Genomic DNA, 17,681 nt, shown 5'->3' on the forward strand with positions numbered 1-17,681 from the left:
CCACGCTCTGCAGCCAAAGTAGGAGAGAGGGTCGCAAGTATCAGACTTCGACCTGCTGGCTGGAGTTTCCCCCGCCAGGCACCCATTTGGTTCAAGCCGTTAGCCAATCTCCACAACTTAATAAATAGTAACGTCTAACTGAGCCAGTTAGTTAGATGCGTACACTTGGTGTAGTAGGATCTTTATTTAGTTTGATGCATACACTTGTTCTTTTTTGGTAGCCCTTTTGTAATGATGGCTGATGTTTGGTTTGGAAGAGAGAGCTGCATCTTCACTCTTCTGGCCTGCTTACTGCTTCTGTTGCACCCCCAGCCCTGGTTGCTGCTGCTGCTATTTTCAATGTACAATCAGTAGTATATTTCATCTATTGGTTGAATAAATGTGTTGTTAGAATGACAAACACAATGTTTTGGAAGTCGTTGCACGGTTCGATCCTTTAGGGCCCCGTACCGTACGTAGCGCATACTATTTTTTGTACGGAACATATTTTCCACTTGTTGATAACATGCAGCCCACTGACGAAGGCCCAATAGAGAAGCCCATAATTAACTGGAAGGGAGGCTCTCACATGAATCCGGCCCAGGTACATGCTCATGGTCCCCTAAACATAAATAAGTAAATAAATAAAGCTAAATGCTCATGCACCAGTTGTTTGGGAAAATAGGTAGCCCAGTATTTCTTTTTGAAGAATACCCAAGCTAGGCCTATTTGTTTTCTCCGAATTACCGGGCTGCAAATCTTTCCATACGAGGAGGGATGCATTCCGGCCTGGCTTAAGAGTATGGCCAATGTCTATTAATGGTAATATCAAAAGGGGTTGAAAATTCCAAAAAAAATTATAGCAAATGGGATATAAGTTTCTTTTTTTTGTTTTTGTTCTTCACTGATATCTTATACGTATTTCATTGGATTTAACATGACATAGTGCTAATTTATTTTTAAATTTGTTTTAGTATGGCTATTAATTTTTGGATTAAGAATATTTCGTTCCCCAGCAAAAATTTGCGAATTTTCAAAATTTCCCACATATTTAGTTAATTTTTTGACCCTGGTACTGACCAGAAAATGGCCAGCAATTCTAAAAATGGAAAACGAGCTGCAATAAATTCCATATGAATTAGAAAATGAGTAAAAATTATAAAAATAATAGCAAATGGGCTGTACACGCCACAAATTTCGAGGCTGACTTGTTTACGCAAGGCTTTGTCAGTGAACACACGATTCTAGCAGCAGTGACTGTTGGATGTCCATCCAACGGCCGACGTGCTTCTCCAATCTCTGATCTTCCTGCTCCAGCCGCCTAACCTAGTGCCGGCGGGATTGCCTGCTCCCTCCTCTTGTGATCCGCTGTGATGTCGCGCAGGCTTCCCCGGCCCACCTGTAAGTGCATCTAGTGCCACCCCTAGTTGGTTTTGGAGTATTGACGACAAACCTAGTTGAGGGACTAATGTGTTTGTGAGAATTGCAGGATAACACAGGTAGAAGTCCCTCATTGATTCGGTTTTCCTACCAGAGATGACCCCTAAAAATGTATGAAGACATTGAAGTCAAAGGTGGTAAATGAAGATATTCACATTGAAGACTATGACAAGAGAAGACACCACATGAAGCCTATGAAGCTCGAAGACTTAGATCTTTCGTAGTTCTTTTTCTTTTGTGTTGAGTCATAGGAACCACCGTACTATTAAGTGGGGTCCAAGAGAACTAGTCAGAATGACTAAAGTGATGCCTAAACAAAAACCTATGTCTTCGAGTGAAGACTATGAGAGCGAATCTTGTCCAGAGTCGGACAAGTCAGCTTTGCTTGTAGCCCAAGTAAAGTTGCCGTGTGAGTTTGAAATCTAACCGTTGGAACATGTGTCAGTTCCTTAGTGACCCAGGGTCATTTTGGACAAATCAGGTCGGGTTGCCAAGTGGCTATAAATAGCCCACCCCCCACAACCATAAATGGTTGGCTGCTCAGATTGAGAATACGACTTTTGTCATTTGAGAGCAACCCACCTCGAAGCCTTTGAGAGAGAATTCCTTGCAAGGATAAAACCCTAACCACCCAGAGCCAGAGAGAATTGGGCATCACTTAAGTCTGCTTGTCTGTGTGATCTGAAGACTTATTACACTTGAGGACTGTGCATCCTCTAGCCGGTTAGGCGTCGCGTTCTGAGCATCCAAGAGACATTGTGGATTGCCGGTAAACAAAGTTTGTGAAGGTTTGGGAGTCTACCTTGAAGACTTACCAGAGTGATTGGGCGAGGTACGTGTGACCTTAGCTCAAGGGGATTACAGTGAGGATTGGGTGTCCTAAGCTGCGTGTTCAGGATTGGGTTTCCGGGACTGTGTGTCCTAAGGTTTAAATACCTAGCCGCCCCAACCAGACGTACAGTTGTCACAGCAACTGGAACTGGTCCAACAAATCATTGTCTTCAATGAGTCACTGGTTTCATCTTCCCTTCCCTTTACTTACTGTTGCTCCTTGTTAAGTCATTGTATGTTTGCACCATCTTTTGTCTTCACTGAGTGACTGCATGCTCTTTATGGCTTCATAATATCTTCCTACCTGATCCTTACTACATTGCTGCTATTAAGTCATTGTGCTTTCACTTCATTGAACACTTGACTATGGCTTGCCTAGTGTAGTCTACCTTCCGCTGCATGGTAATAGGTTTATTTATATCGTTTGTCTTCATAACTTCCATGTTTTGAAGACTTTCATAAAAATCGCCTATTCACCCCCCTCTAGTCGATATAACGCACTTTCAATTGGTATCAGAGCAAGGTGCTCCCTTGTTCTGTGTGATTCGGTTTAACCACCTGGAGTTTTAGCTATGTCGACTGCAGGGATAATTAAAGTCTCCGCTGCGTGCCCCGTCTTCAATGGAACTGAATATCCCTACTGGAAGAATAAGATGCGCATGCATCTTGAAGCCATTGACGTCGACCTATGGTATGTCGTCGAGAACGGCGTTCCAAAGGCTGGAGAAGGTGTCACTGCTGCTGACGTCAAGAAATTTGTTCAACTGGACTCTACTGCCAAGAATATCATCTGTGGTCACCTGACCAAAGGACAGTATGGCCGTGTGAGTGCTTTGAAGACATCTAAGCTAGTCTGGGACTGGCTCTCCAAGGTCAATGAAGGCATCTCAACCCAGAGAGATCAGAGAATCAGTGTCCTTCGCAACCTCTTCAACCGCTTCAAGCGAAATGACAATGAGAATGTCCAACACACATTTGACCGACTCACTGACATCACAAATGAGCTTCAAGCCCTCGATGCTACTGAGATCACCAAACATGAAGTCATCAAGACACTACTGAGATCACTTGATAGTTCGTTTGACATCCTAGCCCTGATGATTCAAGAACGTCCTGATTTCAAGACACTCGATCCATCTGACATACTTGAGAGGCTCAATACACATGAGTTTCAGCTTTCTGAGAAAAGAGATATCTACGGTCCAAACTATGGGCGAACTCGTGCCTTGAAGGCAAAAGCTGTCTCCTCATCTGAAGAAGAATCTGACAGCAGTTCTGATGATCCTGAAGACATTGGAAGAGAACTTGCTATGCTTGTGAAGAAGTTCCAAAAATTCACCAAGAAGAAAGGCTTCAGAAAGTCTTCCCAATCAAGCTCAAGGAATGATGAAGCTTCTGCTCACAACTACAAGAAGAAAACATGTCACAAGTGCAAGAAACCTGGCCACTTCATCTCTGAGTGTCCACAGTGGGACAATGAGAACAAAAAGAAGAAGAAGAGCAAGGAATATGACTCTAACGACAAGAAGAAGAAGAAATACTCAAAGTCTTCGTCCAAGTCTTCCTCAAAGTCTTCATCACACAAGAAGAGCTCATCTGGCAAGGCATGTGCGTTTGTTGGCAAGGAAATGGACTCAGAGGAGGAGTCCGCTTCTGAGGAGGCGGAGGTGGAGTCTGAGGAGGAGTCCGATTCAGGTGTCGCAAGTCTGGCTACAGCATGCGTTGCCAAGTCCATCTTCAATACTAAAGGCAATGACCTCGTCACCGACACCGATGCAATTGACAAGGACTACTCCGCTTCTACCTACTGCTTCATGGCACACGGTGCCAAGGTAAACACACGCACTACTCACTATCAAACATCTAGTGACGATGACTCTGATTGTGATTCAAAACCAGCTACAAAACACTTGCTAAAATTGCAACTGAACAGCAGAAAGCTATGGAACATATTCAAAATCTGTTAGACAGAAGCGATGATCTATTAGGTGCTGAAATGACTCGATCTGAATCCTTAATTGAAGACATAAAAAATCTTCACGTTAAGTATTAGGAACTTGAAAGTCGTCATGAAACTCTCTCAACAACACATGAAAAGCTTTCCTATGATTATCTTCAAAGGAAGCAAGATCTTGAGAAATTGAGAGCGGTTCATGAAGATCTTCAAAAGGAAAAGGAGTCACTTCACTCCAAACAGATCAGTCCCGCTCAGGAAGGATTTGAACCACCATGTCTTAAATGCATTGAGCGTGATAATGCTACTTCTGTTGCTGAATGTTCTACTGCTACTACTGTTGCAATATCTTCAACTGTTGATGTGGTAACTAACCCCTCTGCTGAGGATACCACTGCTGTTGCTGATGAGAATGCTAGGTTGAAGACATTGCTTGAAATAGGGATGTACAAAAGTCTTAAAGGGCATCAGACACTATGTGATGTCCTCAAAAAGCAGATACTGAACCGAAACCCGAGGAAAGAGGGTGTTGGGTTCGTAAGGAAAATGAATGCTGATGGCTCTTACTGGAAACCTGAGCAGTACCCCAAAACCATGTGGGTTGCTGCAAAGGAACCTTCAGCAGACAGATCCAATCTATCTGGCTTCACTTGTGCTAACCCCATTATCATTGATGAATCATTTGATGCAAACTATATACTGTTTAAGAATCAGAATGGTGAAGTGTTTGCCAGGTACATTGGTACTAACTGCAGGAATGGACCGCCTATGAAGAAGATCTGGGTTCCGAAAAGGTGTCTGGAGAATCTTCCTGTGAATGTCATCATGACACCTCACGTGAAGAAGACAAACCTCAGACCAAAGGCTTCATACGGTCCAAAGGCTTCATACAGACAAAGGACTCACTTGAGTCGCACTAACACAAATATTTTGCAGGGAAACCATACTCAGGCATATGAATATGAGAGCGGTTCATCAAACCGCCATGTTCATAAGACCAAGAACTATTCCGCTTATTCTTATGAGTACTATTGTCCGCCTACAAGACTGTTTGCTAGGGCTCCAAAGCCAAAATTCTCAGATGCTGCACTTAGACTTATTGCTTCTCAGCCACCCTTGAAGATGTGGGTGGCTAAGAAAGCTTAACTCTCTTTTGCAGGGAAAGGTCTCCAGCAGAAAAGCAAAATCGTCTGACGCCATTGCTGGGGACCTTAAACATCTTGTAAGGCGCAAGATCAAATGCCCAAATGGTCTTACTATGTACTTCGTTTCTGAATCGCTTGCTACTCTCCCTATTAGTCCTAATCTGGATCTAAGCTTTCATAACCCATTGGTTCGTCAAATGTTTTTGCTTCACAATGCTCTTGGTGAAGCCTATCCCCCTAACTGCACTGTAGGGTATGACACCAACGTCTTCAGAATGGATTATTGATAGTGGGTGTACAAATCACATGACTGGCAAAAGAAGTCTTCTTATGGACTCAACCTTACGTCCATCCGACAAGAGCCACATCACATTTGCTGACACTGGTAAAAGTAAGGTATTGGGTCTAGGTAGAGTTGCAATCTCAAGGGATCAACACATGGACAAAGTCATGCTTGTTGAATCCCTTGGCTTCAACTTAATGTCTGTCTCAATGCTTTGCGATTTGAACATGATCGTAATATTTGGAAAATATCGTTGCCTTGTACTAATGGAATCTGACAAGTCTCTAGTGTTTGAAGGGTATCGAAAAGATGATCTGTACGTAGTAGATTTCTCAGCAGGACCACAGCTTGCCGTATGTCTTCTAGCAAAAGCTTCAGAATGCTGGCTCTGGCATCGGAGGCTTGGGCATGCTGGCATGAGGAACCTTCACACCCTTGCGAAGAAGAAGCATGTCATAGGCATCGAGGGCGTCAAGTTCAAGAAAGACCACTTATGCGGTGCCTGTGAAGCAGGGAAGATGACGAGGGCCAAACATCCTTCGAAGACAATCATGACCACTACTCGACCCTTCGAACTGCTTCACATGGATCTTTTTGGTCCCACTCATTACTCAACTCTTACTACTACTGCATGCCTCTATGGCTTCGTTATTGTTGATGATTACTCTAGATACACTTGGGTGCACATAATCCTTTACAAGACTGAAGTGCAGGATGTCTTCAGACGCTTTGCCAATCGAGATATGAACAATTATGGCGCCAAGATAAAGCACATCAGAAGTGACAATGGCACTGAATTCAAGAACACTGGCCTTGATACATATCTTTATACCTTGGGCATCACACATGAATTCTCAGCCCTGTACACGCCACGGCAGAATGGCATCGTTGAACACAAGAACAGAACACTCATTGAGATGGCCAGAACGATGATAGATGAATACAAGACCCCAAGAAAATTCTGGCCTGAAGCCATTGATACTGCATGCCATACAATCAATCGTGTTTATCTTCACAAGCTTCTGAACAAGACATCTTATGAGCTCCTTACTGGCAAGAAGCCAAATGTCAGTTACTTCAGAGTATTTGGCGCAAGGTGCTGGATCAAGGACCCACATCACACCTCAAAGTTTGCACCAAAAGCACATGAGGGTTTTATGCTTGGATATGGAAAGGATTCGCACTCCTACAGAGTCTTCAATCTCTTTCATTACAAAGTGGTTGAAATAGTGGACGTGCGGTTCGATGAGACCAATGGTTCACAAAGAGAGCAACTGCCAAATGTGCTAGATGAAGTTCCATCCAGTGAATCAATCAAGCTAATGGGAACTGGAGAAATTATACCTTCTGAAGCTCATCCCGAAGAAGAACTTATCATCTCAGCACCTGATCAACATGAAGACAATGCTCAGGCTGAAGACATTCCTTCTAACAACGACAATGATCAGCAAGAGCAAAGTCTTCGCCCTGTACATCCTCGCGTTGCCAATGAAGTGCAGATTGAAAGAATAATTGATAGCATCAATGCACCCGGTCCACTCACTCGCTCAAGGGCAACTCAGCTAGCAAATTTCTGTGGGCACTTCGCATTCGTCTCAATAACAGAACCCAAGAAAGTTGAAGAAGCCTTCATGGAACCTGAATGGATTCAAGCTATGCAAGAAGAGCTTCAACAGTTTGAGCTGAATAATGTATGGGAACTAGTTAAGCGTCCTGATCCACAGAAGCACAATATAATAGGCACCAAATGGATATACCGCAACAAGCAAGATGAGCATGGTCAAGTTGTCAGAAACAAAGCTCGTCTCGTTGCTCAATGATATACTCAAGTGGAAGGCATTGACTTCGATGAAACATTTGCTCCTGTGGCTAGACTTGAAGCCATACGCATACTGCTGGCCTATGCAAATCATCACAACATACTTCTATATCAAATGGATGTGAAGAGTGCTTTTCTCAATGGCAAGATTGAAGAAGAAGTGTATGTTGCACAACCGCCTGGCTTTGAAGATCCAAAACATCTTGACATGGATACAAGCTCAACAAGGCACTGTATGGCCTCAAAAAAGCCCCTCGGGCCTGTTATGACACACTCAAATACTTCTTGAAGAGCAAAGGCTTCATACCTGGTTCCCTAGACCCCACTCTCTTCACGAAGACATATGATGGTGAACTGTTTGTCTGCCAAATATATGTGGATGACATTATCTTCGGCTGCACCAATCAGAAGTACAGTGAAGAGTTTGGATATATGATGCAAGAGCAATATCAGATGTCCATGATGGGAGAGCTGAAGTTCTTCCTCGGTCTTCAAATACGACAACAGCAACGACATCTCCATATCTCAAGAGAAGTATCTCAAAGATTGCCTGAAGAAGTTCGGTATGCAAGACTACAAAGGCTTCACAACACCAATGCCAGCCAAACATCATCTGGGTCCCGACGACAATGGTAAAAAGTTCGATCAAAAGGTATACCGCTCCATGATTCGTTCTTTACTTTATCTATGTGCATCTAGGCCAGATATTATGCTTAGTGTTTGCATGTGTGCTCGATTTCAAGCGGCACCAAAGGAGTCGCATCACTTAGCTGTGAAGCGAATTCTTCGATATTTGGCTCACACCCCAACTCTAGGATTATGGTATCCAAAGGGCTCAGAGTTTGATCTGGTTGGATTCTTAGATGTTGATTATGCTGGTGACAAAGTTGATCACAAGTCTACATTAGGCACATGTCACTTTCTGGGACGATCATTTGTATGTTGGTCTTCAAAGAAGCAGAACTGTGTATCTCTCTCCACTGCTGAATCTGAATATATTGCTGCTGGATCTTGCTGTGCTCAGCTTCTGTGGATGAAGCAAATACTCAAGGACTATGGCATTCATCTGAAGCAAGTGCTACTTTACTACGACAACGAAAGCGCCATCAAGATCGCCAACAACCCAGTTCAGCACTCGAAGACAAAGCACATTGAAATTCGTCATCACTTTATCAGAGATCATGTTGTGAAGGAAGATATTGATATCATACACGTCAACACTAAAGAGCAATTGGCAGATATCTTCACCAAGCCCTTGGATGAGAAGAGATTTTGCAAGTTACGGTGTGAGCTAAATATCCTGGAATCCTCAAATGTCCTGTGATCAGGCACACATCCTAACCCTTATGCATATTGATGACTTAGATGTGCAACACATAAAGTAAAGTATATCTTCAATCAATGAAGACATACATTCTAAGTGTGAATACATTAATGTGGAATTTGACTTCGGAGCACCACAATAATTGTGCGCCGTGTCTGGGTCTAATACTTCCTATACGGTGGGTAACACCACCACCAAATGTTCTATTTTGAAGTGTTTCACTCATGGCGTTACCTTGCGATGTATTCACATTTGGTTTGGCTTCGATCTCAACATATATTCATGATTATCTTCACTATGTTGATTATATATATATATATATATATATATATATATATATATATATATATATATATATATATATATATTAGTGTTCTGTCCTCTACATCATTCACTTATAGCTATGTCTTCATTGTTGAATCTTTTGAACTAAGTGAATGTGATCGGACCCTAACCTCTCTATGCTTTCTATCTCAAATTCTATCTCTCCAAATCATATGCATTCTATTGAAACTGTCGAATGTCTTCTCTGTGTCCTTGTCAGCAGAAGATTCAGAGACAACCATTAAGTCCGTTTTCAATGCTCATTCCTCCACATGAAGTAGGAACGACCACCCGACAATCAAGGCGTGCGTGGGACGTGGAACAAACCCCAAAATTCTGCATAATGGCCACGTGTTTCTCAGATGCGAATCGCCAGGGGCACCTGTGTAATAGCGCAGTGCCACCCATGTACCTATAAATACACACTTCACAGCGGTCATTATCTCTTCTTCCACTCTCGCACGAACCCTAGCACCACCGCTAGCCCTCGACGACGCCGACGACGAAGCGCTTCGCTGCCGCAACCTCTCCGACGCCGTCTTCACACCGACCGTGGACATCGTCCTCTCTGCCGTCGCCGTAGGTGTCCTCCGTCGCCAAGTTAGGGCACGGAAGATCGAACTGCTCGGCCTCATCTTCCACTTCGTCTAGCAGTTCTTAGTGTGGTAAATAAAACTTCCTTTTTACAGCACTGTTGATCCTATGGATTTGTCACTTTCTACCACAAGCAGTTTCTATTCACACAAGTTAGATCTCTCTCATACTGCATCTCATAACATGCCTAGTATATTCACTTATGCTTCACAAAGTAGTTAGATTCCTCACTTGTACTGATCTGTGGATTCGTACAAATCTGGAACCAACTCCTTATCTATGAGTGAATGTCTTCGCAAAATGAGGTCAATGTCTTCTAAATTGATTTATCTTCAAAATCTTCTGAGAATGCATATGACCTCTTCCCCTTCCCTCGCACCTTAATGCTGTCACAGGTACATGTCCGTGGGAGAATCCTTTGGTTCTCATAGTCTGCATTCATTTGCAGAATTCTTACAGCATCACATTAATTCTCCCGAAGCCAGTTCCTGTTGGTCCAGCAAGTGAAAACCTTTGAAGCCTTTGAACATGTTGAAGCCTTTCAAGTTAAAGTTTATGGCTTCAGAGAAAGCAGCAAGGAAGGGTGGCAGAAAGCGTCGTGGAGAAACATCCAGAGATCTGCCAGATGAACTCTCAGAACTGTACAAGACAGATCCTGAAGAGGATTACAATCAGTGCAAGACCCGAATCCAATGGATTCGAAGATATTGGGCAGAACAATGGTTCAAATACCGATTTGTAACCCAAGAATATGCTGAGAAAATGCCATCAAGAGACCGTGGGGAGACATCCAATACAAGAATCTTCTACCCAGGTCCAGAGATGAAGCCATTGCTCAAGGCTTCTATCCCTGCATGGTCCGTGGGCCACAGCCAGCTGATGCACACCCATCGTCACTACTATGGTGTCGTGACGACAATCTGTTCAAGCGCAACTTCCAGTTTGCCTAGAACTCAGCGAAGCAGAACAAGAAGACTTTGGGGTTAGACTTCAACCCTGGTCCCTCAGCACCAAGGGCAGATGGCACACGAGATGCAGAACCCAATGTCATTGGTCCTTTCAACAACCTTGAAGGCCTCATCACCCGCATCTTAGTTCAAGGGACTGCAGTGAATGAGCCTGCAGCTGACGCTGAATTAGAAGAAGCTCCTGCAGCACCGAAGACAAAGAAGATGAAGAAGCCTAAAGCTTCAAAGCCTGCCCCCTCACCAAAAATCTCAAGGGCGAAGCCACTGGCAATTGCACCTCCTGAAGACAGTGTGCAGTCTGAAGACTTATCTCGCATCTCCAAGCCCTAGAAAGTCAAGATGCCTCTGCCTCACACCGGATAAGAGCTAACTGCTGCTGCCATTCTGCGCAATGACAACATTGATCTGTCAAGTGAGGAAGATCTAGCAGATGACGCTCTTGAGCAACTCATCAAGAGCAAAGAAGAAGTAGAAATCTTCAATGATCTGCCTCTCTTTGATGTGACCATCATCCACAACTTCATTTACGAGTGGTTTGACATGCCAAACATCAGCTTTGAAGATCTGCAGCTACCAATTGGCCTCAGTGTCGCCTTCCAAGGCACCATTGCTTCAGAACTCGCTATTGCCCAGCGCATTGTTGAACTGAAGCAAAAGATTGACTATGAAAAGGCTCAGTTCAAGAAGCATATGGCCAAGCTCAGCATGCAGGAAGTGAAGAACTTCAAGAGTATGATGCACGAGCTCAAGGAAGCCTTTGTAAAGAAACATGCAGAAGCTCAGGGTTCGCGTGAGCGCATGAAGACTCTGGCTGACAGATGTGTGCAAGCCTACAATGAGGCTGAGAAGCGCAAGGCCCTTGGGCGTCCTGGCATCGACCCGAGGATGGCCGCAAAGAAGAAGAAGAAGCCTGCTACGGCTGAACCTGACGCACCAAGGCAGGAAGCAGTTCCTATTGTCTTCACAACTAAAATGACTGGCTCGAAGCCAAAAAGCCGGTCAACAGCTTCAGAGCTCAAGAAGACAAGGATTGCTGAGGCTGAAGCCAGAAAGAGGAAACATTCTGAAGCCTCTCCAACTGCCCCCTCCAAGAAGAAGAGGAAGACCAAGAAAGATCGGACAGCTCCCACAGAGCCCTTGATAGTTGAACCCATTTCTATGGTCTATCCTGAAGCTGAACGCCATGAACGCCAACTGACTATCCATGAGCCTGCTTCCACAGAGGCTCATGAAGCTGAAGACTTTCCAGCAGCTGATCCCATCGCTGCTGAAGACATTAGTCAACATGACAATGTAGAAGATGGTGCAGTCCTTCCTCAGAACAGCGAACTCATCAGCATTGGTCGTCCACTGACGCCAACTGCACATGATGCTTCATGGGCGGATCGCCCACAAGAGGAAGAAGACTATGAGGCCCAGCCCACTCCAACTCCACAGGCGTCGCCCGCGTTGTTCAGGCTTTGCAAAGGTCCAAGGCCTCAAGTCTCTACTGAAGACAATCCGGCTGCATCAGCCGCGGAAGAAGAAGTCCCACAAGTTCCCACTCCCATGTCCCAACAAGAAGCAGTTCTCAAGGAGAACGTGCCTGTGATCGACCCTCCAGCTCGTCAAGTGGAGGATGAAAATCTTGCGGCTGCCACAACCACCAATGAAGCTAATGTGGAGCCCTCCCCAACGGAAAAAGAAGACAGCGAAGCCACTGATCCCGTCACTTCTATTCCTGAGTCTGCTGCCGGTCCACAGTTCGACTATCATGTTGAGCACAGGCCTCAGGTACAGAAGCCAATCCCAAGATTGCCAAGGTTCCCAGGTCCTGCATCAGCACCTGGCTCCTTCAATATCAATGGCTTTAGGGCAGACAACACATTCTTCGATAGCTCCAGGAACCCCTACTCAAGGGAAAGGATATCATCTGATCGGTTCTGGAGCTATCCTCAGCAAAGCTATTACTCATGCATTCTTTACAACCAAGGTCGCATATTCCCACACAAGCGCCTTGACATTGAAGCCATAGCTGGTCTGCCTTGTCTGGAAGAAGCTTTGGATTGCTTCAAGGAAGTTGGACTGCTGCCGTTCGTTACTGACCAAGAGCATTGGAATGAAGAGCTGCTGCTCCAATTCTATGCCACACTTCACATCCGCGGGTACAGCAGAGATCCAAAGACTTGGGTCCTGGAGTGGATGACCGGAAATGTTCATCACAAAGACAATGCATTTGACATCATTGAGCTCACTGGTTTGCCCACTCCTGGCGATCTCTACGAGCATGGCTGTCAGCTGCATAGTGAAGCTATTGAGAGCATCTTTAAGAGGCCAGAACCTGATATGAGTCAGATGCTCAGCATGATGAAGCCATTGCCCCAAGATGCTGCTTATCCAATAGAGTTCTTCGTTGAAGACCTTGAGTATCTGCCACGAACCATCTATCACATCATCAGGCGAACTCTCTGGCCCATCAAAGGGCACTCTCCAAATGCCAAGCTTGAGGGTGCAATGAAGACTTTGGTCTTCTATATTCTTCATAGGAAATGCTTCAATGCACAGGACTTATTCATCCGCCAACTTGCTGCATCAGGCTCTAATCTGTTTGGCTTGAAGTTCTACGCCCCATGGGTAATGCGGCTAATTAAACTTCACTCCGATATCTCGTATCAGCCATCTGCTCGCAATCATAGGATTTTTCTGCCTGATGTGGATATCTCTACTGAAGCCATCTATCCTGAGCCTGCAAAGGAACCTCTAAGTCTTCAGAATGCAGAGCATCAGAGTTTCTCATAGAACATTGAAGGAGTTGGAGCAGTTACTCGGGTGTATCCTTTAGCTGGCACTACACGTGCACCACACCCTGCGTCTACTGAAGCCACTGATAGTACAACTGCTCCAAGACCCAAGAAGCGCACTCGTGTTCTCAACAACCGAGAGCTTCTTGTGGCTCTTCATCAGAAACAAGATAGGCATCATGACTGGCTGAAGCGTCAGATGAAAAGCCTCTTGGTGGAAGTTAATCGCATCCGCAATCTTGCCACCAAGAATGCTTTCGTTGCCCATGAAACCTGTCGCCGTACATGGAAAGGGCTAACGATGATGTGTTCTGAAGATGATCTCCAAGAGGATGGCTTCACTGAGCGATTCAAGTTTGACTCCACACCTCCTCGAAGAGCTGTGCTGCTAGGAACTCCACCCCTTGAAGACTCTGAGTTCTCTTCATCTGCAGCAACAGTGACTGCCAGAGTTATCGAGGATGAAGATGATGCTACTTCACCACCACCTCCTTTAGCACGCGTCAACTCTGCTCCAAGCTCTTCAGCACCGCCAAACACCACCAACGACCCTGCTACTTCACCTACTCCGCATGGGAATGAGTAGATGCTCTATGTCTTCAAACCTTTTTGGTCCTTACTGACAAAAGGGGGAGAAGCATATGAGGTTGATAGTCTTCAAGCGGGTCCATATGGGCGGGTGCTTTATATTTTGCTTCGTGCTTACAACTCTCGTTTTGCTACATTTGGTTCTTTGAGTTGTAACACTTAAACTCGATGGTCGTCTGCTACTTATCTGCCACTTTGTTTTGCGATGATAAATTCCGCATGAGCGACGATAAATTCCGCACTTAGATCATTCTGCAGACATCCATTTTCCATTATGCATGTCATTATCTTCATATACTTTCACATGCATAGTGGATTGTCATCATAAGTTGAAGTGGATCTCCACAAGTACAACCTGCCATGTGCATTTGCATTCCAAAAACAAATTACCTATATGCACATCTTCAGGGGAGCCCTTGCAACTTATGAAGACAATTCCTTATCCTTTACAATTTCACAGATTATATTCCCCATTGAAAACTTCAACTAGTTTGTCATCAATCACCAAAAAGGGGGAGATTGTAAGTGCATCTAGTGCCACCCCTAGTTGGTTTTGGAGTATTGACGACAAACCTAGTTGAGGGACTAATGTGTTTGTGAGAATTGCAGGATAACACAGGTAGAAGTCCCTCATTGATTCAGTTTTCCTACCAGAGATGACCCCTAAAAATGTATGAAGACACTGAAGTCAAAGGTGGTAAATGAAGATATTCACATTGAAGACTATGCCAAGAGAAGACACCACATGAAGCCTATGGAGCTCGAAGACTTAGATCTTTCGTAGTTCTTTTTCTTTTGTGTTGAGTCATAGGAACCACCGTACTGTTAAGTGGGGTCCAAGAGAACCAGTCAGAATGACTGAAGTGATGCCTAAACAAAAACCTATGTCTTCGAGTGAAGACTATGAGAGCGAATCTTGTCCAGAGTCGGACAAGTCAGCTTTGCTTGTAGCCCAAGTAAAGTTTCCGTGTGAGTTTGAAATCTGACCGTTGGAACACGTGTCAGTTCCTTAGTGACCCAGGGTCATTTTGGACAAATCAGGTCGGGTTGCCAAGTGGCTATAAATAGCCCACCCCCACAACCATAAATGGTTGGCTGCTCAGATTGAGAATACGGCTTTTGTCGTTTGAGAGCAACCCACCTCGAAGCCTTTGAGAGAGAATTCCTTGCGAGGATAAAGCCCTAACCACCCAGAGCCAGAGAGAATTGGGCATCACTTAAGTCTTCTTGTCTGTGTGATCTGAAGACTTATTACACTTGAGGACTGTGCATCCTCCAGCCGGTTAGGCGTCGCGTTTTGAGCATCCAAGAGACATTGTGGATTGCCGGTGAACGAAGTCTGTGAAGGTTTGGGAGTCTACCTTGAAGACTTACAGAGTGATTGGGCGAGGTCTATGTGACCTTAGCTCAAGGGGATTACGGTGAGGATTGGGTGTCCTGAGCTGCGTGTTCAGGACTGGGTGTCTGGGACTGTGTGTCCTAAGGTTTAAATACCTAGCCGCCTGTCGTGGTTCTAAGCCTGACAGTAGAGTGGGGGGTAGGTATGGAGAGGCAAGGTCCTAGATATGGAGAGGTTGTAAGCACAAATGATGTACGAGTTCAGGCCCTTCTCGGAAGAAGTAACAGCCCTACGTCTCGGAGCCCGGAGGCGGTCGAGTGGATTATGAGTGTATGAACTACAAGGTGCCGAACCCCTCTGCCTGTGGAGGGGGGTGGCTTATATAGAGTGTGCCAGGACCCCAGCCAGCCCACGTAGGAGAGGGTTTAAGGTGAGTTAAGTCTGGGGCGTTACTGGTAACGCCCCACATAAAGGCCTTTACTATCATAAAGTCTACTTGATTACAGGCCGTTGCAGTGCAGAGTGCCTCTTGACCTCCTGGTGGTCGAGTGGGTCTTCGTGGTCGAGTCCTTCAGGCCAGTCGAGTGAATCCTCGTTGGTCGACTGGAAGGCGACCTCTTCTAAGGATGTCCTAGGGTAAGTTACTTGGATCAGGTCCATGACCCTACCCTAGGTACATAACCCCATCATTAGCCCCCGAATGGATTGAGGCTTCGAGTGAAGAAGGAGTTGATGTCGTTTCCGATTAACCTTTGCGCTCCGGTTGTGCGCTGTTCTGGACCAAAGAATCCCTTTGTCGACAGGAAACAACTTGCCTTCAGTCGACTTGATCCATTCTGTTTTTGCGTCGAGTGATCTTTCAGGCTTCGACGATCTCCGAGCGATGGATCGCCGGAAACACCGCGCCTGGCAGACTGATTTGTTGCTCGTGGATTCCGCGGGATGCGAAATTTTGGGGCGCGCGCGAAGCGGGGCGGACCGCGGCGTTCGGATGGGACGGGGCATGGACGCCTCGATCTCCGCGCCGCCTTTTTCGCCACGTATCCCGTCTGCATAACTGTTCCAGATATGATTAGATCGACCGGGCCCACCTGTCATCCACTCGGAAGGGACCTTATAAATGTGCCCGGCGAGGATTTCTGTGCTGCGCCTTAGCATTCTCCCCCTCTCTCTGCTTCCTTCCTCCCTGCTCAGCGTGCTCGCTCTCGCCCCCGCACCACTTCCCTTCGCGCATCTCGCCGGCGACCATGGCCAAGGAGAAGACGGCGGCGCTGGAGCGTGCAAAGAAGGCGTCGGCGTCGGAGAAGGCGAAGGGGAGATCCACCAGCCGCGGAGGGTCCTCGTCCAGATCCCGCCTGCCGAAAGGCTGGGTCCAAGGAGACTGGATCCAGTCGACCATCACTGAGAATGACATTCTCGACATGGCCAACGAGGGCTTGATCCCCCACGGAGCTGCGAGGCTTCCGGGGAAGGAGTGGCAACCTCAGCCAGAAGAGGGTGAGTGTGTGCTTTTGGCCACCCATGTGGATCATGGGTTTTCCTTGCTGCCGAGTGTTTTCTTTCGTGGCTTCTTGAATTTCTTCGGAGCGCAGCTCCACCATTTTACCCCAAACTCCATTGCCTATCTTGCTGCGTTCGTGTCCATGTGTGAGGGTTTCTTGGGCTGTCGACCGCACTGGGGTTTGTTCAAGCATATATTCACGTGTCGCTCTCAGACCGTGAAGAAGGCGAGTCCAGGCGACGAAAAGACCCGAGTCGTCCAAATGTGTGGGGGTTTGGGCATCGAGGTGAGGAACAAGAGCACCTTTCCGCCCATGACCTTTCCCGAGTCAGTCAGAGGCTGGCAGTCGACCTGGTTCTACTGCCGGGACCAGTCGACGCCGGGACAGTCGAGTGGACTCCCACAGTTTACCATGGACCGAGTGAACAAGCCCTCCTCTCTGAAGTTGATCCCGGAGGAGAAAGCTGATGTGAAGATGTTGATGGAGCGCGTGGTGCAGTTGGTTCGGGAGGGAGTGACGGGCATGGATCTCCTGGAGGTCTTCCTCAGGCGTCGCATCCAGCCCCTCCAGTTCCGGAGCCACTGCATGTGGTTGTATTGTGGGACCGAAGACGAGACTAGAGTCCATCCAGAAGCAGTCGACGATGTCACTCTGGAAAGATGGATGGCAGCCGTCACCGGAAACAAGGACAACCCACACGGAGCCAGAAGGATTCCTCCACTCGACCACAACAGTGATCCAAATAAGGTACACTTGCCCTGCTCTCCACTGCATTCTTGTCGCATTCATCTCTGTCTACTCTGCCGACTGG

Source organism: Triticum dicoccoides, chromosome 4A, assembly GCF_002162155.2.
Source record: "Triticum dicoccoides isolate Atlit2015 ecotype Zavitan chromosome 4A, WEW_v2.0, whole genome shotgun sequence".
In the NCBI taxonomy this organism is placed as follows: domain Eukaryota; kingdom Viridiplantae; phylum Streptophyta; class Magnoliopsida; order Poales; family Poaceae; genus Triticum; species Triticum dicoccoides.